The sequence below is a fragment of the Nymphaea colorata genome, chromosome 2 (genome assembly GCF_008831285.2).
Source record: "Nymphaea colorata isolate Beijing-Zhang1983 chromosome 2, ASM883128v2, whole genome shotgun sequence".
Lineage (NCBI taxonomy): Eukaryota > Viridiplantae > Streptophyta > Magnoliopsida > Nymphaeales > Nymphaeaceae > Nymphaea > Nymphaea colorata.
Window position 1 is genome coordinate 6385447 of NC_045139.1, and position 19254 is coordinate 6404700.

The 19254-nt window shown below is 39.5% G+C and overlaps 1 pseudogene; it reads left to right on the forward strand.

Annotated features, from left to right (window-relative positions):
* Positions 1-1372: 1372 nt before the first annotated feature.
* On the forward strand, positions 1373-17983 carry LOC116246970 (uncharacterized; annotated as a pseudogene).
* The last annotated feature ends 1271 nt before the right edge of the window (positions 17984-19254 follow it).

Here is a 19254-nt window from a genome sequence, read left to right on the forward strand (position 1 = left end):
CTTTGATTTTGTTTTTGTACAGCACACTAAGTGTTGTTGACTGTTGCCTGACTTTACCTAAAGGCTACAAGTAGATGAATGAAGCTTGCATGCTTTCCTTTGAGTCTTTAGAGTATTGTTGCCTGGCTATAAATATGTTCTTATCATCTATTATGTAAAAGTCACTTCCGCCAATCGTCTCAACTCCAAAGCTGCTATTTCTTTTTGTTAATCGAATCTCTCATGCAGATAATTGATATATTATTTGGTCTGTGCAAAGTAATTGCATTGCTCCATGTGTACAGTTACACATGAAATTGGCAAGACGCAAGTATTGCCTTCCTTTCCCTCATTCTTTTAACTTGATCTTGCAGTTTCCAATTTCCAAAAGTTCAGCATATGTTTGAAGTGCTCCTACATATAGTCTACGCTTTTCCATGGTCCGGTGACTGCCGACAGGGCCGGAGTCCAGGGAGGGCCAGCCAGCTGGGGCCTGATCCCCTCTCAAAATTTTTCTTTTAAAAAGTTTACAAGTAAATTTAAAAGAATTTACTTGTTTTATATACAAATTTTAAAAATAATATTTTAAAATTTAGAAACTATAATTCGGTCCTTTACAACCAGCTTCATTTGTGGCAGCCGATGCATTTAAAAAACGGCCAAGAGAGTGAGAAAAATCTTGCCGAACTGCAAGATATGTTTTTTTTTTTTTTGTTGGAAATAAACTTTTTTGGCCATTCGGCTGCTTGTCTTGTTAATCGATCGGACCGTTGGTTTGAATGGTCCGTCTGGCGTTAAAGGTCTGGTCTCTGCTTTATACATAATTGTATAGTGGCAAAGGTAGATCTCAAAAACGCAAAGGCAAAGGTTTCCCGTTTATCTTATGCAGAAATAGCTGCATGCATATATCATGAACTTTTGACACCCTTTTCTTTTCGAAAGGAGCTCCATTCTAAAAAAACTAATAAAAAGTCACTTATGTTTGAATTTTTTAAGTTCAGGTTGAGCATTAAGCCGAGTATTTGATGAATACCTAGGACCAAGTTCTAAGCATCGGGCCAGTTCAAGTGGGTTAAATTAAGCTCGGTTCAACTCGATTACATATTTTTAATATTATTGTTATTGATTTATATATATAATTATAATATTTTATAATGATTAATTATATTTTTATACATATATATTATATATATATATATATATAATATGTACATACATATATATACATGCACATATATACATGTATATATATATGTGTGCTTACATATATGTATGTACATATTGAACATATATATCATATACATATAAATATAAATATATACCTATATATGTACTTATGTATATATATATACATATATTATATATGTATATCATGTACATATATACATATCTGCATGTACATATTGTACATATGTATAATATAATATATATATACCAAGCTCGTTCTCCAATTTGAATAATGTCATTACAATCAGTAAAATTTGATAGATGCGGCGTAAAACGCGAACCCAGACTGCAGGATATCAAACGATTAATTCGACATCAACCAACGACGGATCCACCGAAATTAGAATGAAAAGAGATCCAAACAGTATGGGCGAGGCGAGGGTGAAATAAATCATTTCAAGGACTCGATATAAGCAAAGTGAGGGAACAAAAATTTCACTATTTTTCTTTCCCAAGCTAGATATGAATTAACAGGTTGATTGCCTGATGGGTGGCAGCAGCCGGTGGTGCCCACAGCCAGCTGATATTATGCCTTCCATTGACTTGGTAAAACCACTCGCTCGTAGATATATATTTATTTTGCAAGAAAAATGCAACCCATTGACCTTGCCTGTGGCTCCTCCCACCCACGTTCATCGGTGCTCCTTAATAAAATATATATATCTCGCCACCCACCAAAAAGATGCGAGAATGGCTCCTCTCGTTGCAGGCCGACAGCCATTACCACCCTCTCTGTGTAGCTCCTTCTCTTACACCGTCATCATCCAGGGGCGACTGTTGCCGCTTGATCAAGTAATTAAACGGAGGACATTCTGGTGTCTTTTCAATCTTCAGGTATGTATTTGTTCCTTTCGAAAAGCTTAGAAGGAGACTGCTCTCCAATATATAGGCCTCCCATTCCACACACCAGAAGAACTGAACCGATTTGACCTTTTCCAATGATGAAACTGTTAACATCCTCATTCATTAGTCACATCTTCATGAAACTATAAGTTACAGGAGTTTTTCAGATGGCTCTATGGTCCAGTCCCCACTAACCAATCAGCATCGTTGACTTGAGTGCTGGCGTAACCTCTTTTTTCCTCTTCACGTCACCAGCGATTCCAGTCTGGTGCTTCTGCATGAGGTGAGGTCTACCGAGCCCCGAGGTTCCAATTCTTCTCCCTTAATTTCAATGAGGATAAACTAAACAGTTTCTATTTGTGAGTAGGTTTTGGTCTTCGTTGATGGAAGAGGGAGTGCTTTCTGATTCTGTTGGACTTCTGAAGTTGATGTAAATTAATCTTGCTTGGGCCTTTTCAGCGTTGAGATCGGGCAATCTATGCTTGGTTACAGATGTTTCGGCATCGTCTCTTATACTAGTCCAGATCTTCGTAGATCATGTGATTTTATTGCTCTATACATCCAACAGCACATTGCAGCAGGCAAAGAGTGAAGTATTGCTCTGTGCATACTTGGAATTAGTGTTATTCCTTATCGGCTTCAGCATTGCGTCGGCGTAACTCAACCCATATAGCGGAATTTAGGTCAACGCAGATTCTGATGAGCACGCCGGCGTTGACAATTGACATCTCCTCACCAAAGAGATGAAATGAAAGGCGCCGGGCGCTCCCGTCGTTTCTCCCTTCTTTTCTTTCTCTTTCACCATCGACGATCAACCTCACCAATGGCAACGACGACCCAGTCAATCCCTTGTCTTTCATATCTTGTAACTCTTCTTGCGGTGCTGCAACATTCTCCTCCGTTGGCGTCCGCGGGCAATTTGACCATTGAAGATAAACTGAGAGCGAACTTCTACATCAACAGTTCGTGCTCCACAAGCGATGGATTTTCCCCCATCTACGGGCAAAACTTGGAGCAGCTATTTCGCTCCCTGGTCGACTCCGTCCCCTCCAGTGGCTTCGATAACACCTCCATCGGCGAAGCCCCCAACACGGCTTATGGGCTTGCGCTCTGCCGCGGGGACGTCCCTGCCGATATATGCCGGAACTGCATAACTTCCGCAGCCGAGACTGTCAAGTTCAAATGCCCAAATAGCAGGTCCGCCGTGATATGGCACTCATCCTGCTTACTTCGTTTCAACGATACGCGATTCTTCGGGACCATTGGTGGGAGCGAGAAAGTGAGGTTATCACCCCCCAAGAACTCGACCTCTGCCGATCGACAAGCCGGCCGAGATTTTGTGGACGCATTAGTGAGGGACGCTGCCAGTAACCCAAAGATGTACGCTACAGGGATACAGCCGCAGGGCAACTATACCAGCTACGGAATGGCGCAGTGCACCAGAGACCTTACCCCGGTGGATTGCATGGTGTGCCTCCAGAATGCTGCCAAAGAAATTGAGAAGAGTCAGTCATTAAACCAAGAGTTTCGGTTTCTTTCCATGAGCTGCGAAATGGGATATGACACAAGGATTTTCTTTGTAACCTCATGGCCATCAGGTACGCACCTCCTGCCTCTGTAGCTCAATTGCCGCACCATCAGCATCCCTACCTCTTCTGTTCTCGTGTCACTGAGGGAGGGGGTTGCCATCGCTGCACCCTCCCACTGACATAGTGTCTAGGAGCTATACCTCAAGATCCCGATAATTATAATTCCTCAGAGAAAATAACTTAATTGGAAAATTTCGTGTCTTTATCGCGTCTTATCCCATTAAAGCGATAACAATACTAGATTGGTATCTTATAATTGATGTGCGCTACCATCGTTTTTCTTATTTAGATGGCTGTATTTCTATATAATTCCTCCAAAGTGGCATTTATCTTGGATATTTTAGAATCTTCATCGCACTTTTATGTCATCAACACGTTAACAACATTATGTTCTCATCTTAGAATCGCTGTATGCTTTTGTTATTTAGATTGACATTTTGTTTGAGATGTGTCCAAGAAAACTTAAGAAATTGCTCAGATTTATTTTCTCTAGAAGAAAAAGTTAGTGCAAACTTAAGAAATTGCTCGGATTTCTACACCGAGTGAGCAGTAGTGGAGTGTTCCGATATCTGTTAGCCAACATGCACCTTTCTTTCCTTGGCCATCTCATGTTTAAGAAGGGGACTGTGACTTAGTGATGCAAATTTAATTTATTCGATTACAGTATGTGCATGCGTTTTGCCTTTTGGCCATATTATGTCGATCCCCATCCCTAAGCTGACCCCAAGTCGACCCTTTTCCGTCCCTAGTTTCGGTGAAGTCAAGTTCACACGCTTGTTCTCTGTTTGACAAGGTTCTATAAACTGCAGTTATATACGGTGTTCTTTTTGCAGTTTGGGCCTGGTGGTGCACCTGTAATTTGTATTTCCGAATCTGAAATATCGGAATTGTCTTTCATACATTTGATGTGGAAGGTCTACTGGCAGTTTGGCGGGTTCAAGCAGAACTTAAGGCCATGCTCTCATATGATATAACCTGTATATATGTAATTTTCCTTTTTTTTTTTTTTTTGCTAATATACATGTGGAAATCTAATTGTAAAGGACGAGGAAATTGAAGAAAAGGGAAATTTTTCTGAACTTAAGGCCTACGTACCTCCTAATTTTCCTGACATTTTCTCACTTGCAGACATATATTTGTGAAAACTCAGTATTATTATGAATTTGTTGCATATATCAGCAGGACTTAAAAGTGACAAGCAGAGGAAAATCGCCATTGCCATTGGCTCTACAGTGGGAATATTGTTACTGCTAGCAATAGGGATTATCGTGATGCTTTTCCGCAGCAAAAAAAGGGAAAAGCTTAATGGTGAGTTCCATTTCCCAGCAAAATTTTTGCGTCCTTTGCATGAGTATTTCGCATGTCATCATACGATCCTCAATTGTCGTTCCTCCTATGACAGAGCAGTTAAGAAGATATAGGGGTGAGATGGCTTCATTGGGTAGTCTCACCGAGGATGGAAGAAACGATGAACTACCTCAGTACAGCCTAAAAGCACTGCAGGAAGCCACCAAGAATTTCTCGGAGGAGAATAAGCTCGGAAGAGGAGGATTTGGCCCAGTGTATAAGGTGCTTCAATTAAAGCTCTTTCACAATGACATATAAGAATTAATTGAATCTTACCAAGACTTTTTATCAATTTTAATATCTCTTTATATGTTTCAATGTACATATGCTGCCCTGCCCATGTACCAATTTTTGGGGCAGTTACCAGTTCCCCTTGTACTCATATAATATGCCATAAGTTGGCTATTGTTTCCTTCCCACCATTTTCGCCAATGTTACAATACCTTTGTTTTCCATTATCCATGTCTGGACCTGTGTCTGTGTAACTTAGACAGCTTTGATTGTTCGTCTCAGGGTCAACTCAATGGTCGGCTTGTTGCAGTCAAAAGACTTTCTCAAAGTTCTGGGCAAGGCTTGAAGGAGTTTATGAATGAAGTTATATTGATCTCAAAGCTTCAACACAAGAACTTGGTCCGTTTGTTGGGTTGCTGTGCTGAGCGGGGAGAAAAGATGCTTATCTATGAATTCATGCCTAATGGCAGCCTTGATGCTTTTTTTTATGGTGATTCACCTCTCTTCTCATTTTTCATTTTAGACTAACAGCTTTTCAGTTAAAAAAATCTATTGTTGCACTCTGTGGTGACGGGAGAGGGGGTGAAGACGTTGGACACCGGGTCTTTGAAACCTTTTGAAACATTTTGGATCTTAAAGAAAACTAGAGAGGAAGGGGAAGAAGGGCCTTTTGCTTTCCCTGTGTGGTGACTTTTTCATCTTTGAAATTGAGGTCTGCCCAAGGTCTAATTTGCAAGCTTTTTTAGACCTACAGAAGCGTAAATCATTGGACTGGGTGAAGCGATTCAATATAATCATGGGAAGTGCAAGGGGGATTCTATACCTTCATCAGGATTCTCGGCTCAACATCATTCATCGGGATCTTAAAGCAGGCAACGTTTTATTGGATGAGCAGATGACAGCAAAGATTTCTGACTTTGGAATGGCCAGAATCTTTAGTGGAGAAAACGACCCAAAAGCCACCAATATCATCGTTGGAACTCAGTATGTATAAGATTGTTATAGTTCAGCACAATATGCAATTTTCATCTTATGGCCTGATAGAGTTCTATAACATGCCATTAGACAATCTAGTTTCACCCAAGTAATTTATGAAGGTTAGTGAATATTGTTTTCGTCAAGTATTAGACAGGAATATGGGTGGGCATGGGGCTGGCCTGCCGGTGGGGGCCCAGGTCCGGGCCCGAAAAACCGGAACCAGGCATATTTTTATTATTTTTAAAATTTAATAATACATATTTTACTATTTAAAATATATTTTATATTAAAAAGAATTTATTTTGTAATTAAAAAAACATTTATGGTAACCAGGCCGGGCCGGGCCCAAGTTTTCGGCCCGTTGGGATTATCAAAAGTTCGAGGAACGGAATCAGCAACACTATGGGATTATCATTTCCTTGGGAAACCACTTCTCTGCTCCTGCTAATCAGCACATGTTCCTCATTTTTGCTGCTAAAATTAGCTTCGAACAGCCTGGTTCTAAAGCATTAATTAATGAAATTTTGATTTGAATGAAGACCTAAACACAACGAAGATTTAAATTTTAATTTTACTGCTGCAGTTTTCTCTCTTTATTGACATTTTGTTCCCATGGCTACCATTTCTTTGTGGTACACTCTGACAAAAAGACATGCGTGTTATCTTCTTTTTTGTTGCATTTATGTGCATTTGATCATAATTCTTTCCATGCTAATAATATCTCCCCGCATCACTATTTTGAGCAACTTTTCTACTTATTCTCACAGTGGGTACATGGATCCGGAGTATGCCATAGATGGACAATTTTCCATCAAGTCTGATGTCTATAGCTTTGGCGTACTGCTGTTGGAAATTGTCAGTGGTCTGACATATATAGTGGATTTCACCTCTCTCAAATGGGTTGTAGCCTGATTGGATATGTAGGTCTCTCTCTCTCTCTCTCTCTCTCTCTCTTGCTCTCTCTCTCTCTCTCAAGGTTGCTGAAGGAAATTGAATCAATCATAGGCTTGGAATCTATGGCGCTCGCAGAGAATGTCAGACTTCATAGATCCAGTTCTTGGAGAATCAGCCTCAACAAGTCAAATTTTAAAATGTTCCCACATTGGCTTACTATGCGTTCAGGAGGACCCTGCAAGCAGACCCACGATGTCAGCCATTATAAATATGCTTGAAAGTGATTCGGCAATTCTTCTAACCCCCCAACAGCCCCCTCTGGTTTTTAACAGTAGCAGCAGCAATTCTAGCAATTCAATGATAGGCAAAAATGGTTCTTCTAAAAGTGCCAGTACAAGCTCTGAAAGTTCATCGAGGTTGAAGCACTCCTTTAGATGAGCATGGCATAGCATGTTTATTTGCATGAACAGATCTAGTGATATGCTAAATGACATTTCCAATTTTATCGAATGTCAAGGAAGAAGAACTATGAAGAAACATTGAGCACTATCAACTATGAAGAACAACTGTCATGATTGGGAAGACCTATAATTAGGATATCTGCTTATGCATTTGGCCCAACAACTTGCTTTGGGAAGATTAGGATTGCACGGTTTTGTGAGACTACAACGATGGGGATGTTAGAAGCCTAGAACAATGAATATTTTAACAATGTGATGGAGCAGATCACAGCTTCTGCTCTATAAACTATAGTCTTGCTTCAATAAGTGTCTTTCTCTCTCTCTCTCTCTCCCTCTCTCTCGGTGGGATGTGTTATGTGGGTTAGCCAACCCAAAAAAGGTGTGCCATTATATATAAATGAGTTCAATACGCTCTAATTTAGAGCAGTATTTCGTTGTACAACTTGTCCCTGGTTATTGTCAACTGTGAAGAACATCTTTTAGGATGGGGGAAGATGTATAGTGAAGCCATCTGCTTATTTTTATGGGCACAACCACTTGCTTTAGCAGTGGCTATGCGAGACAAAAAAGTTTCTTCTGGCAAGGCAGACTTGATTTTTCCCCCCAAGTCGGAAAACCCACAGTAAGATGTGTCTGTTTTGTTTGTAAAAGCAGTTGGATTGGATGAATGGATGAGAAGACTTTATCAGCTCATCTGGTTGGATATAGAAGCAGCGTACACTTTGGGGGTCTTGGCGTCACAAACAGGGAAAATGGTCGGTCCCACCATTATCCTTGTTTTTTCTAACAGCTACCCACATATATATTGTTGTGAGAAAAATCAACTCATGGCTCGTCGGTCAACTCAAGAGGTGGTACTCCACACCACTGCTCACTATTATCTTATCACCACCACCAAGATGAGTGGACGAGGTTCATACCGGTTTCTTTCCAATGTGGCCGGTAGTTTATATATATATATATATATATTCAACCGAAATTTTGATGAAGAATCATTTGAATCCTTAATTCTCAAAAGTTTAAATTAATATACAAGATAAACTATTCTTTTCAAAAATTCCAAATACCCTTTAAGAGAAGAAACAGACAAAATAAGTTTTCTTAAATGAAATCCCTTGTCGCCTTTAAATTGCATTTAATACTCTTGAAAAATGACTAGGATTTTATATTTTTGCTTCTTATTCTCCACGGGCTCAATTCTTTGGAACCGATGGCTTATAAGATATACTCCAACCCCGACCCCAGCCCAGGTCCGAGAAATCCTAATCTTGTTTCTAAGGGCTTTTGCTTTCATTCAGACTAAAGACAACCAATTACTTTACAACACTTTTTATAAGTTATCCAAGATTCTTATTAATTTCAAACATAAGGTATTACAAATCTATTCTCCCCCCCAACCTCTCTCTCTCTCTTATCCAGAGATACTTGGATGGCGCTCGAGTGAATGCCCACCACCCAATCAGCAACATTGACTTGACTTGAGTGGTGCCATAACCCCTTCATTTTTGTTTGCATCACCGGTTATTTTGATCTTTCATTTCAAGTTGTGCCCGAATCCCTTTGTTCCTGTTTCCCTCACCAGTTTTCCTGATCTTGTGTTTCTGCAAGAGTCTACTGGGTGGCAGGTACGTATTCCCTCTCTCTCTCTCTTTCATGCGGCTTCAAGTGTTGATTAATATATCTTCATTTTGTTGGCTCTCTTTGTCTTTCTCTATTAAAATTTTCAGTGAAAATAAACAGTTTTTGGCTTCTTTGGAAGTAGCTTCTGTTCCTCGTTGCATGCGTGTGATTCTTATGAGGCCAATTAAGTAGAAAGAGGAGGAAGTATGCTTTGATTTTTTTTTTGGTGCAGCACACTAAGTGTTGTTGACCATTGCCTGACTTCACCTAAAGGCTACAAGTAGATGAATGAATCTTGCATGCTTTCATTTGTCCACCATGTGTCTCTGCTACTACTGCCTACGAGTAGATGAACGAATCTTGCATGCTTTCATTTGAGTCTTTAGACTATTGATGCGTGGCTCTAAGATTTGTTCGCATCATCTATTATGTAAGAGTCGCTTCCGCCAATCGTCTCAACTCCAAATCTGCTATTTCTTTTTGTTAATCGGATATCTCATGCAGATATTTGATATATCATTTGGTCTGTGCAAAGTAATTGCATTGCTCTATGTGTACCTCTTTCCTTTAACTCGATCTTGCTGTTCTCCAATTTCCAAAAGTTCAGCACACGTTTGAAGTGCTCCTAGTCTACACATTTCTATGTTCCGGTGACTGCCGACAGGGGTGGAGTCAAGGGAGGACCAGCCGAGGCCTGCCCCTTTCAAAATTTTTCTTTTAAAAAGTTTACATGTAAATTTAAAAAAAAGACTTATTTTACATAAAAATCTTGAAAATGAAATTTTAAAATTTCAAAACTGTATTTCGGTCTTCTACATCTACCTTCATTTGTGGCTGCCGATGCATTTATAAAACGGCCGAGAGAGAAAGAAAAATCTTGCCGAACTGCAAGATTTTTTTTCTTTTTTTTTGTTGGAAATAAACTTTTTTTTGCCATTCGGCTGCTTGTCGTACTTGCCGAACCTGAGAGAATAATAGACGGTAGTCGAGAAGCCAGGTATTGAATCCATATACGGCCAGACTTTGCTTTGTCCGTTTCCTTGTGGTTCTCTGAAAATTATGTATTCTCATTTTATTTGGATTGAATTTTTTACTTTCTTTTCTTTAAAACGGTAGCCAAAAAAGAAAGAGAGAGAGATTCGCTTGAAGGATTCAGATCACTCTCATCCAATGCTCTACAGGTCAGAACTGGAACTTCTTTGTGTGATTCATGTCAGATTTGGATCTGGAAGTTCTTTGTGTGATTCATCTCAGATTTGGATATGGAAGTTCTTTGTGCGACTCATCTCAGATTTGGATCTGAAACTTGTACTGCTAATTGCCAATTGGGCTGAGGGTTCTCGGTATACATGGTGGTATCAAACAGACCCGTTCTCCTCCATTTCCGATCGTGAGGGAACTAGGTGCTCTGAAACATCTGATAATCATTTCAAGAGTACAATTACGTTATCGACTCAAACACCCTACATACTGTGAACCAAATTATGTGTCCCGACTTCTTCTCTTGAAATTAAAAAAATAAAAATACAAGGAAAAAGTCGAACTCCACAATCATTACACGGCGTGACAAAAGGTTTTTCGGGTTAGGAGCTTTCTTTTCGGATTACTTCGTTCCATGAAAAGTAAAGTAATTAAGTTAATTTCTTTCTCGTTAAGTATTTACATTTTTTTCTTGTCGTGTTAAATGCATTTCTCCAATCGATCGGGACCGTCAAATACCTCTGGTTTGAATGGCGGTGATGGCCCGTTGGCGTTTAAAGGTCTGGTCTCCGCTTTATACATAATTGTATAGTGGCAAAGGTCGAGCTCAAATGCAGAAATAGCTGCACGCATATATTTTTCAACTTTTTAAGTTCAGCAAGTTGGAATGTAAGCTTGGAGTATTGGGCGACTATTCGATGGATACCCAGTACTTAGTGCGAGCCGGTTTGAGTGGGTTCGATTAAGTTCTGTTCTGAAAGATATTTTAATATTATTTTTATTGATATATATATAAGTATAATACTTTATTATAATTAATTATATTTTCATACATATATATATGTACATACATGTATAATATATATATATAAACGTATTATATATATGTATAATATACATGTACATGTATAAATACTTTGAATCGGTTTGTTTATATATATATATATATAAACGAACCGATTCAAAGTTTGATTTGACTCGTTTGCCGATTTTGCAGTGCCACGTAACTTTTTTTTCAATTGTTTTGACAATTTTTTTTTAATTTCTCATTGGGGAGAAACAAAGGAAAATACAACTCAAATGTCTAACCAATTCGCTTGGGTTTCCGGTTTTGGCAGTACGGTCCGGTGGTCCACCTAAATCAGTATCAGTTAGTATCGGTTTCAGCAATACTGTATCGGCGTGCCTCCAATCATACGTCATATCAACTGCAGGCAGGTGAATGCAGACCCGGACGAATGGAGAAATGTCGACCGGAAAGTGGGCAAAAGCTCGCCGGCGTTGTCAATTGACATCTCCTTAGCAAAGAGAGATGAGGGGTGCCGACCGCGTCTTTTGCTTCTTTTCTTTCTCTTTCACCATCGATGATCAACCTCACCCATGGCATCGACGCGGGGGATCGATCATCCCACGCCTTTCATATTTGTTAACTTTTCTTCTTGTGGTTCTGCAATCTCCTGCATTTGTTTATGCGAGCGATCAAGAGGCCGTTTCCTCCGTTGAAAGGCTTATGAGAAACAACACCATCATCTACAGTAACTGCTCCACAAGTGCAGATGGGTGGTCGCAGATGTACGGGCAAAACTTGGAGCAGCTATTTAGCTACCTCGTCGACTCCGTTTCCAACACTGGCTTCTCCAACACCTCCGTTGGTGAGGCGCCGAACACGGCCTACGGCCTCGCCCTCTGTGTCGGCTACGTCCCAGCCGATATCTGCCGGAACTGCACTGCGGCCGCTGTCAAGAGTGTCAAGGTCGACTGCCCAAATAACAAGTCCGCCATGATATGGCTCGCGGGCTGTCTGCTTCGTTTCTCCGATACGCGATTCTTCGGGAGCATTGGTAGGAACGAGAAGGTGGCGATATCCCGCAATGCCACCAAATCTGCCGATCCGGCGGCTGCCCGGAATTTTATGAACTTATTAATGGTGGATGCTGCCGCGAACCCATACATGTGGGCTACTAAGATACAGCAGATGGATGGCTATACCAGCTATGGAATGGCGCAGTGCACCAGAGACCTAACTAAGGAGGATTGCATGCTGTGTCTCAAGGATGCTACCAACCAGATAGAGAACAATAACACAGAAGAACGACCATGGCGGTTTCTTTCCGAGAGCTGCACCATGGGGTATGACACCAGGCTTTTCTTTCTAACCTCACAGGTGCCACCTTCGCCATCGCCACCTTCACCGTCGCCTTCACCGCCTTCGCCATCGCCGCCTTTGCCATCGTCATCGCCGCCTTCGCCATCGCTGCCTTTGCCATCGCCATCGCCCCCTTCGCCATCGCATCCAGGTTCGCACCTCCTGCCACTGTAGATTAATCACAGAAAAGATTTTTGAGATCCTGTCTAAGTTTTACATTGGCTGTGCAGTGGAAACCTTTATTTCACTTTGCCCTACTAAAAACAAAAAGACAACGTCCGTCATTGTCATTTTTTGCGCAAGAAAAATGGAGTAATCACATAAATCATAAATGCAGTTTTATTATCAAATGCTTTCTACAAATTTCCTGTATCATAGCATTTGTTTCTTTTATTTATATTTAACGCAAAAAACTCCATATATATTTATCTGATGCTTAGATTGAGATGACAGAGCTGTTAAATGGGGAAGGTGATTTTTCTAATTCATTTCTAACCCAAATTTAGATCTGAATTTCGCTAGAATAATTTAATTTGAATTAAAATCAAACCCGTTTGACATCACCATTTGTGGTGGAATTCAATTGGGTTAAGGTAGACCCACTGCACCCTAACTCAACTCCAGTTCGATACAAGTTTGGAGCTGGAGCCGGCACAGAGAGCCCCCCCGGATCTACACTCCAAGTCCGATCCGTTTGAGGCGGGTCCCGCCTTTGCACAGAGAGCCCCCCGGGACCCACTCTGGCACGAGCGAAGCACCCCTTCACGTGTGACCGCCACGTGTCGGATGCAGCAGTATCTGGCTCCTTGCCCAGCCGCTTCCTATTCATTCCTTGAAAAAAACATTTTCAAGCTCAGTCATTAATTTGATTTCTGTGGACCTATTCTTCTAAATTGCAAGCTAGATTGGCGGCACTCTAACTGATTGGTGTCCCTCTCTACCCAGTTCTTCAAGCATTCCCCTGTAAAATGTAACATTTATTTAGAAAATTTCATGTCGTTATCGCTTTTATGTAATTAACGCCATTACAACGTTAGTTTCGCATCTTATTGTTGCAGTGACTTATAATCGTTTTTGTTATTAGATCGCTCTACTTTTTTATACTTCATCGGAAACTACGTTTATTTTGGATCATTTCGAGTCTTTATCGCTTTTTTATGTCATTTAATGCAATATGGTGTCCTATTTGGAGTCTGGGCCTGAAGGTGAGCCGCTGAATTTTAATTTTTCCCTCTGAGTTATAGGAATTTCTCTCTCACAAATTTGATGCACAAGGTCAGCAGTCAAATGGATTCGGGCTCAAGTTAAGGCCAAATTCTCACATGACAACTTGTACACTGCGAGAAAAATTTATTTTGCTTCTCACATGTGAAAAACTAAGTATAAAGAAAAGACAAAATTGAAGAACAGGACAGACTGATCGTTTGGAAAGTTTTCAAGGTTTGATTTCATAGACTAAAAATTTAAGATTTCTAGCAATCTTTCCAGAAGCTCTGGAACAATGAGAACAAAAAAGTGTTTTCCTAACAATGAGAACAAAAAAGTGTTTTCCTACCTCGAACTTTTCCCATCATTTTCTCACTTCCAGACATGCACATGGGAAAACTGAATAATACTGATTGAATTTCCATATCTCAGATATAATAAGGAAACGCATGATTGCCATAATTAGCTCCACAGTGGGGATTCTACTGCTAGCAATAGGGATCTGCGTGTTGCTTTACCGCAGCCGAAAGAGGAAAAATTTTAATGGTGAGTTTCACTAGCCAATAGAAATTGAACTTTTTCATGGTGGCTTTGCATGACTTCATATGTGGACTTAATTCTTAATTTCTTTCCTGTTATGCCAGAGGAACTAAGAACATACAGAAGTGAAATGGCTTCACTAGGTAACCTCACGGAGGTCGAAAGGGAGCATGAGCTACCACAGTACAGCCTAAAAGCATTGCAAGCGGCCACCAACAATTTCTCAGAAGAGAATATGCTTGGACGGGGGGGATTTGGCCCCGTATATAAGGTACTTCATGAATGAAAATTCAATTGTTATTGCATCTTGATTTAATTGAATCGTATAGCGACTTTTACTAATTTGGCATCTCGTTATATGTTCTGATGAACATATGCTGCCATCCGATAGTACCAATTTTTTATGCAGTTACAAAGTTATTCCCTCTTGTACTCATGTGACTTGCCATTGTTCATCCATTAACGTTGCTGACCAAAATTTTCATTTATTCAACTCAGCAGATGAAAAACGTAAAAAGGCTTTATCACATAAATTGCTTATATATATATATATATATATATAATTTAATTTCATGTACTTCAGACATTTATGTTCTTATAATCCTGAGTTGCTCAGTTGCTTTGACCTCAGGTCTTAGATAAAACCATAATGTCTGTTGTTCACATCTCTTAGTTCCAGATCGGATGTCAATTCTGCATTATATAATATATATATATTTCCTTGTGGTTCTCTTTCCCATTTCCATAAATCTACATGTACGTATCCATTCCAATAATGGTCTGTAAGAGTATCTTCAATTAATCTCTTTTAAATTACTATATATAAAGCTTGAAATTACTATAGAAATGGCCGACCATAAACCAATTAGCAACAGTAATGCGTTAAACGAGCCCGATTCATGCATGTTGGCCTAGTTAGTAATTCACTTTAATTTCCTTTATGCCTCAAACCGTCCCCTGTCAAATTTGTATGCAACGAATTAACAATTCTTGCTATTGAATCCTCATAAAGTTTCCAAATGCAACAACTAAGTCTGCACTTGGCATCACGAGGAAATTCAATTAACTATCAACAAGAGCTATCTGACTAGATTGTATTTCGTTAAATATGTAACATGACTTCGACCGAATATGTTGATTAACAAACTAATGAAATCTGAGGAGAACTGGAGCACATTTCCATGCACTGTATTCCTTTAGTCCCTTCAAAAAGCTTAATTCCCACATTTTCGGTGGTTAAGAGTCATAAAAATTGAGCTTGTCATGATAAGTCTCTTCGAATTTGATCTTTCACTTTCACTCCTACCCTTCTCCAGAATTTAGTGAAAAGAATTGAGCCTACTCCTTCTGACTATTGGCAGATTTCTAGAGCTCCAAATTATTCTCTTTTATGACCATAGCATACTTTCATTTCTTTTTTTGAATAAGCCGTCTTTAGTTCGATCTATTTTCCTGTGCATGTCTTAGTAATAAATAATATATATATATATATATATATATATATATATATATATATATATAGAGAGAGAGAGAGAGAGAGAGAGAGAGAGAGAGAGATTTGTGAGTGGAAGAAATATATGGAGAGAGCTTTACATGCATTTTTCGTTCCTGTCAGGGTTGTCTCAATGGTCAGCTTGTTGCGGTGAAAAGGCTTTCTGAGCGTTCTGGGCAAGGTTTGAAAGAATTTATGAATGAAGTTGTATTGATAGCAAAGCTTCAACACAAGAACTTGGTTCGTTTACTGGGCTGCTGCATAGAGCGGGGAGAAAAGATGCTTATCTATGAATTCATGCCCAATGGCAGCCTTGATGCATTTTTTTATGGTGATAAACCTCTCTTCTTGTTATTTTTCAGCTAACAAGTATATTATTGTTTATTGTAGTGCTTAGTAGGCAGACAGAGAGAGAGAGAGAGAGGCTAACATCCAGCTAAAATCGTTTTAGACCCACAGAAGCGTGAATCATTGGACTGGGAGAAGCGATTCAATATAATTGTGGGAAGTGCAAGGGGGATTTTGTATCTTCATCAAGATTCCCGGCTCAACATTATTCATCGGGATCTTAAAGCAGGCAACGTTTTATTGGATGAACAAATGATAGCAAAGATTTCTGACTTTGGTATGGCTAGAATCTTTAGTGGAGATAAGGACCCAAGATCCACCAATATCATCGTTGGAACTCAGTATGTATAAGTTTGGTGTCAATTGAATCCTGAAATTTTCATCTTTTGGTATGTTAAAATTCTATGGCATGCCAGTTGATATCTAGTTTCACCTAAGAAAACTTAATTGTTCATTGGCAACTATTTAAAATTTTAACTTCCTGCAAAATCTTTCTTGTTCAATACATCATACTCTAATCCAATGTCTTTTTTTCAACTTATGTACTTTCTGTTGTCTTGAATGTTAAGCGGGTGAGCATTTACAGATGTACCTTTTAAAGTCGAGAAAATATGAGCTCCTTTCAATTTAGATTAATATTAAGCATTGTTAGATTCACGTACATTTCTAGCATGTGAGTTCTTTTGCAAAGATCTGACAGTAGAAAAAAGTGTCACTAGCAAATAATTGTCGTGCACCTACAGAAAAAGAGGCATAGCAGGTTTAGATTTTAGGCTTCAAAATCACCGAAGGATGCATACACAAAGAATGAGAACCAAACAAAGAATGAGAGTCAGTAATCAAACCAAACAAGAGCCCCTGGTTAGATCTAAAGAATTTTGCCTTTATCGGCATCTTTTGAGGTATACTTGAAGAAAAAACTGAAAAGCCATCTGTATTTTCTGCATGTTATATTGTTTACGGTTGCACTGATAGGCATTTCAATTTCATAAACTTCTCTATGCTATTAATCTATCTGTGCATCATTGTTTTGAGTAAATTTTCTGCTTACATTGACAGTGGATACATGGCTCCAGAGTATGCCATAGATGGGCAATTTTCCATCAAATCTGATGTCTACAGCTTTGGCGTACTGCTCTTAGAAATTGTCAGTGGCCAGACATATAGTGGATTTCACCTCTTTCAAATAGGTTGTACCCTGACTGGATATGTACGTCTCTCTCTCTCTCTCTCTCTCTCTCTCACACACACACACACACACATATTAATGATAGCTAAATCGGTATGGAATTGTAGGCCTGGACTTTGTGGAGCAAGGGGAGAATGTCAGACTTCATAGATCCAGTTCTTGGAGAATCAACCTCTACAAGTCAAATTTTAAAATGTTTCCACATTGGCTTACTATGCGTTCAGGAGGACCCTGCAAGCAGACCCACCATGTCAGCCATTGTAAATATACTTGAAAGTGATTCGCCAATTCTTCCAACCCCGCAACAACCCCCTTTGGTTTTTAGCAGTAGCATCAGCAATTCAAGCAATTCAATGACAGGCAAAAATGGTTCTTCTGAAAGTGCCAGTACAAACTCTGAAAGTTCATCCAGGTCGAAGCACTCCCTTAGATGAGTTTGGCATATTTATTTGCACCTACAGATCCGGTGATATGCTACGGACATTGCCGTATTATCAAAGAACATCTGTCTTGATTTCGAAGACTTGCGGTAAACCGATTTGTTTATGTTCATAGGCCCAACTACTTGCTTTAGAAACGGACATGTGGGTCAGATTGATGCATAATACGCCCACTTTGGATTCAATTCGAGATTTTGTTATGTAGTGGACCGAATTTGAACATCTTTTTCATTTACAGAAATATTTATCATAAGCGCAAAAAATGCATACCGGGAAAAGGTAAATGATCAATTTCTGGTCCAGCTTAGCATTTTCTCCGCATATAATATCACAATTTGAGTGCATTTTTTATTGCATTTATTATATAGCACAGATTCATTATGCGCTTTTCGGGAAAGGGATATCACGTGGCGTTAAACAATGAAGTGATCGTGCAAGTAATATTGTCTTGAGAATAAAGATCAACGTCACAAGGACATATAATCTTGTCCCGGCCGTGTCCAAACCAGAGTAAGGAAGTATATTTTGTTTGACAGACTTAGCAATGCGTAAGCACTGCATGCTAAGGAGCTCTATCACAACGGGACACCATTTTATCGAAGTTCTAAGTTTATGAAACAATTGGCTGTCGAGGAAAAAAAAGACTGTGCTTATGGTTCATTTGGTCTGGGAATATGGATTACAAAATGTCTCAGAAGATACATATTATTATTTTTCACATCAAACATTTACAGATCAAGATGCATGGTTTAATACCAAATATAAAAGGCCACTAAATTTGGCTAAAAAGTATGCAGTTATTCATGGTATCCATTAGTTATTATACTTGAATTACAATCGGAAGAATGATTTCGTTGTGAAACAGCCATGGAAAAATGTTCGATGGGGTATAAGATTAGTCAGCAAGCGACAAATAGCTTCTGTCAGGCAATGGATCTCCTTGTAACGTAATCATGTTTTATAGGCAAGAAAGAATTATGGGAACAAAACAAATAATGGGAGACAAAAAGCAGAAAGCAGGACAACCAACTAAACAGCAAAATATATACAGTATAATTCACATTGAATGCAGTGCAAATTGATTGGTTGGGAATGGAGGTGGTGATAAGAGAAGGCAAGAAGGTTAATTTGACAATGTAACTATGTAAGAGGCATTGGTAGGCATAATGGGGAGTAAACAGCGGAACAAATGTTGGATAGCATCGATCAGGGGAGAGAATTTGTTAAATAACCGAGTATTTAGCCACAGTTGTGTTTATTCTCGACCAGATTGATTGCTTTCTCGTCCTCTGGCCGATATTTATACCAGCCATGTCCTCCGCAGAGCGGCCACGGAGTGCAGTTCCAACTTGTCCATGGCCGGCATGAGCCTGACCAAGAAGGAAGGCATGCCCTTCTTGCTTTTTGGTATTTGGATTTTGATAGTGTGTTGAGAGGTTGCGTGATGGAGGTAATCACAGTCTGGAGAGTGGAGACCCTTCCGTGCTTAACTTTTCTTTGTTCCTCCCTTTTCCTCTCTCACTT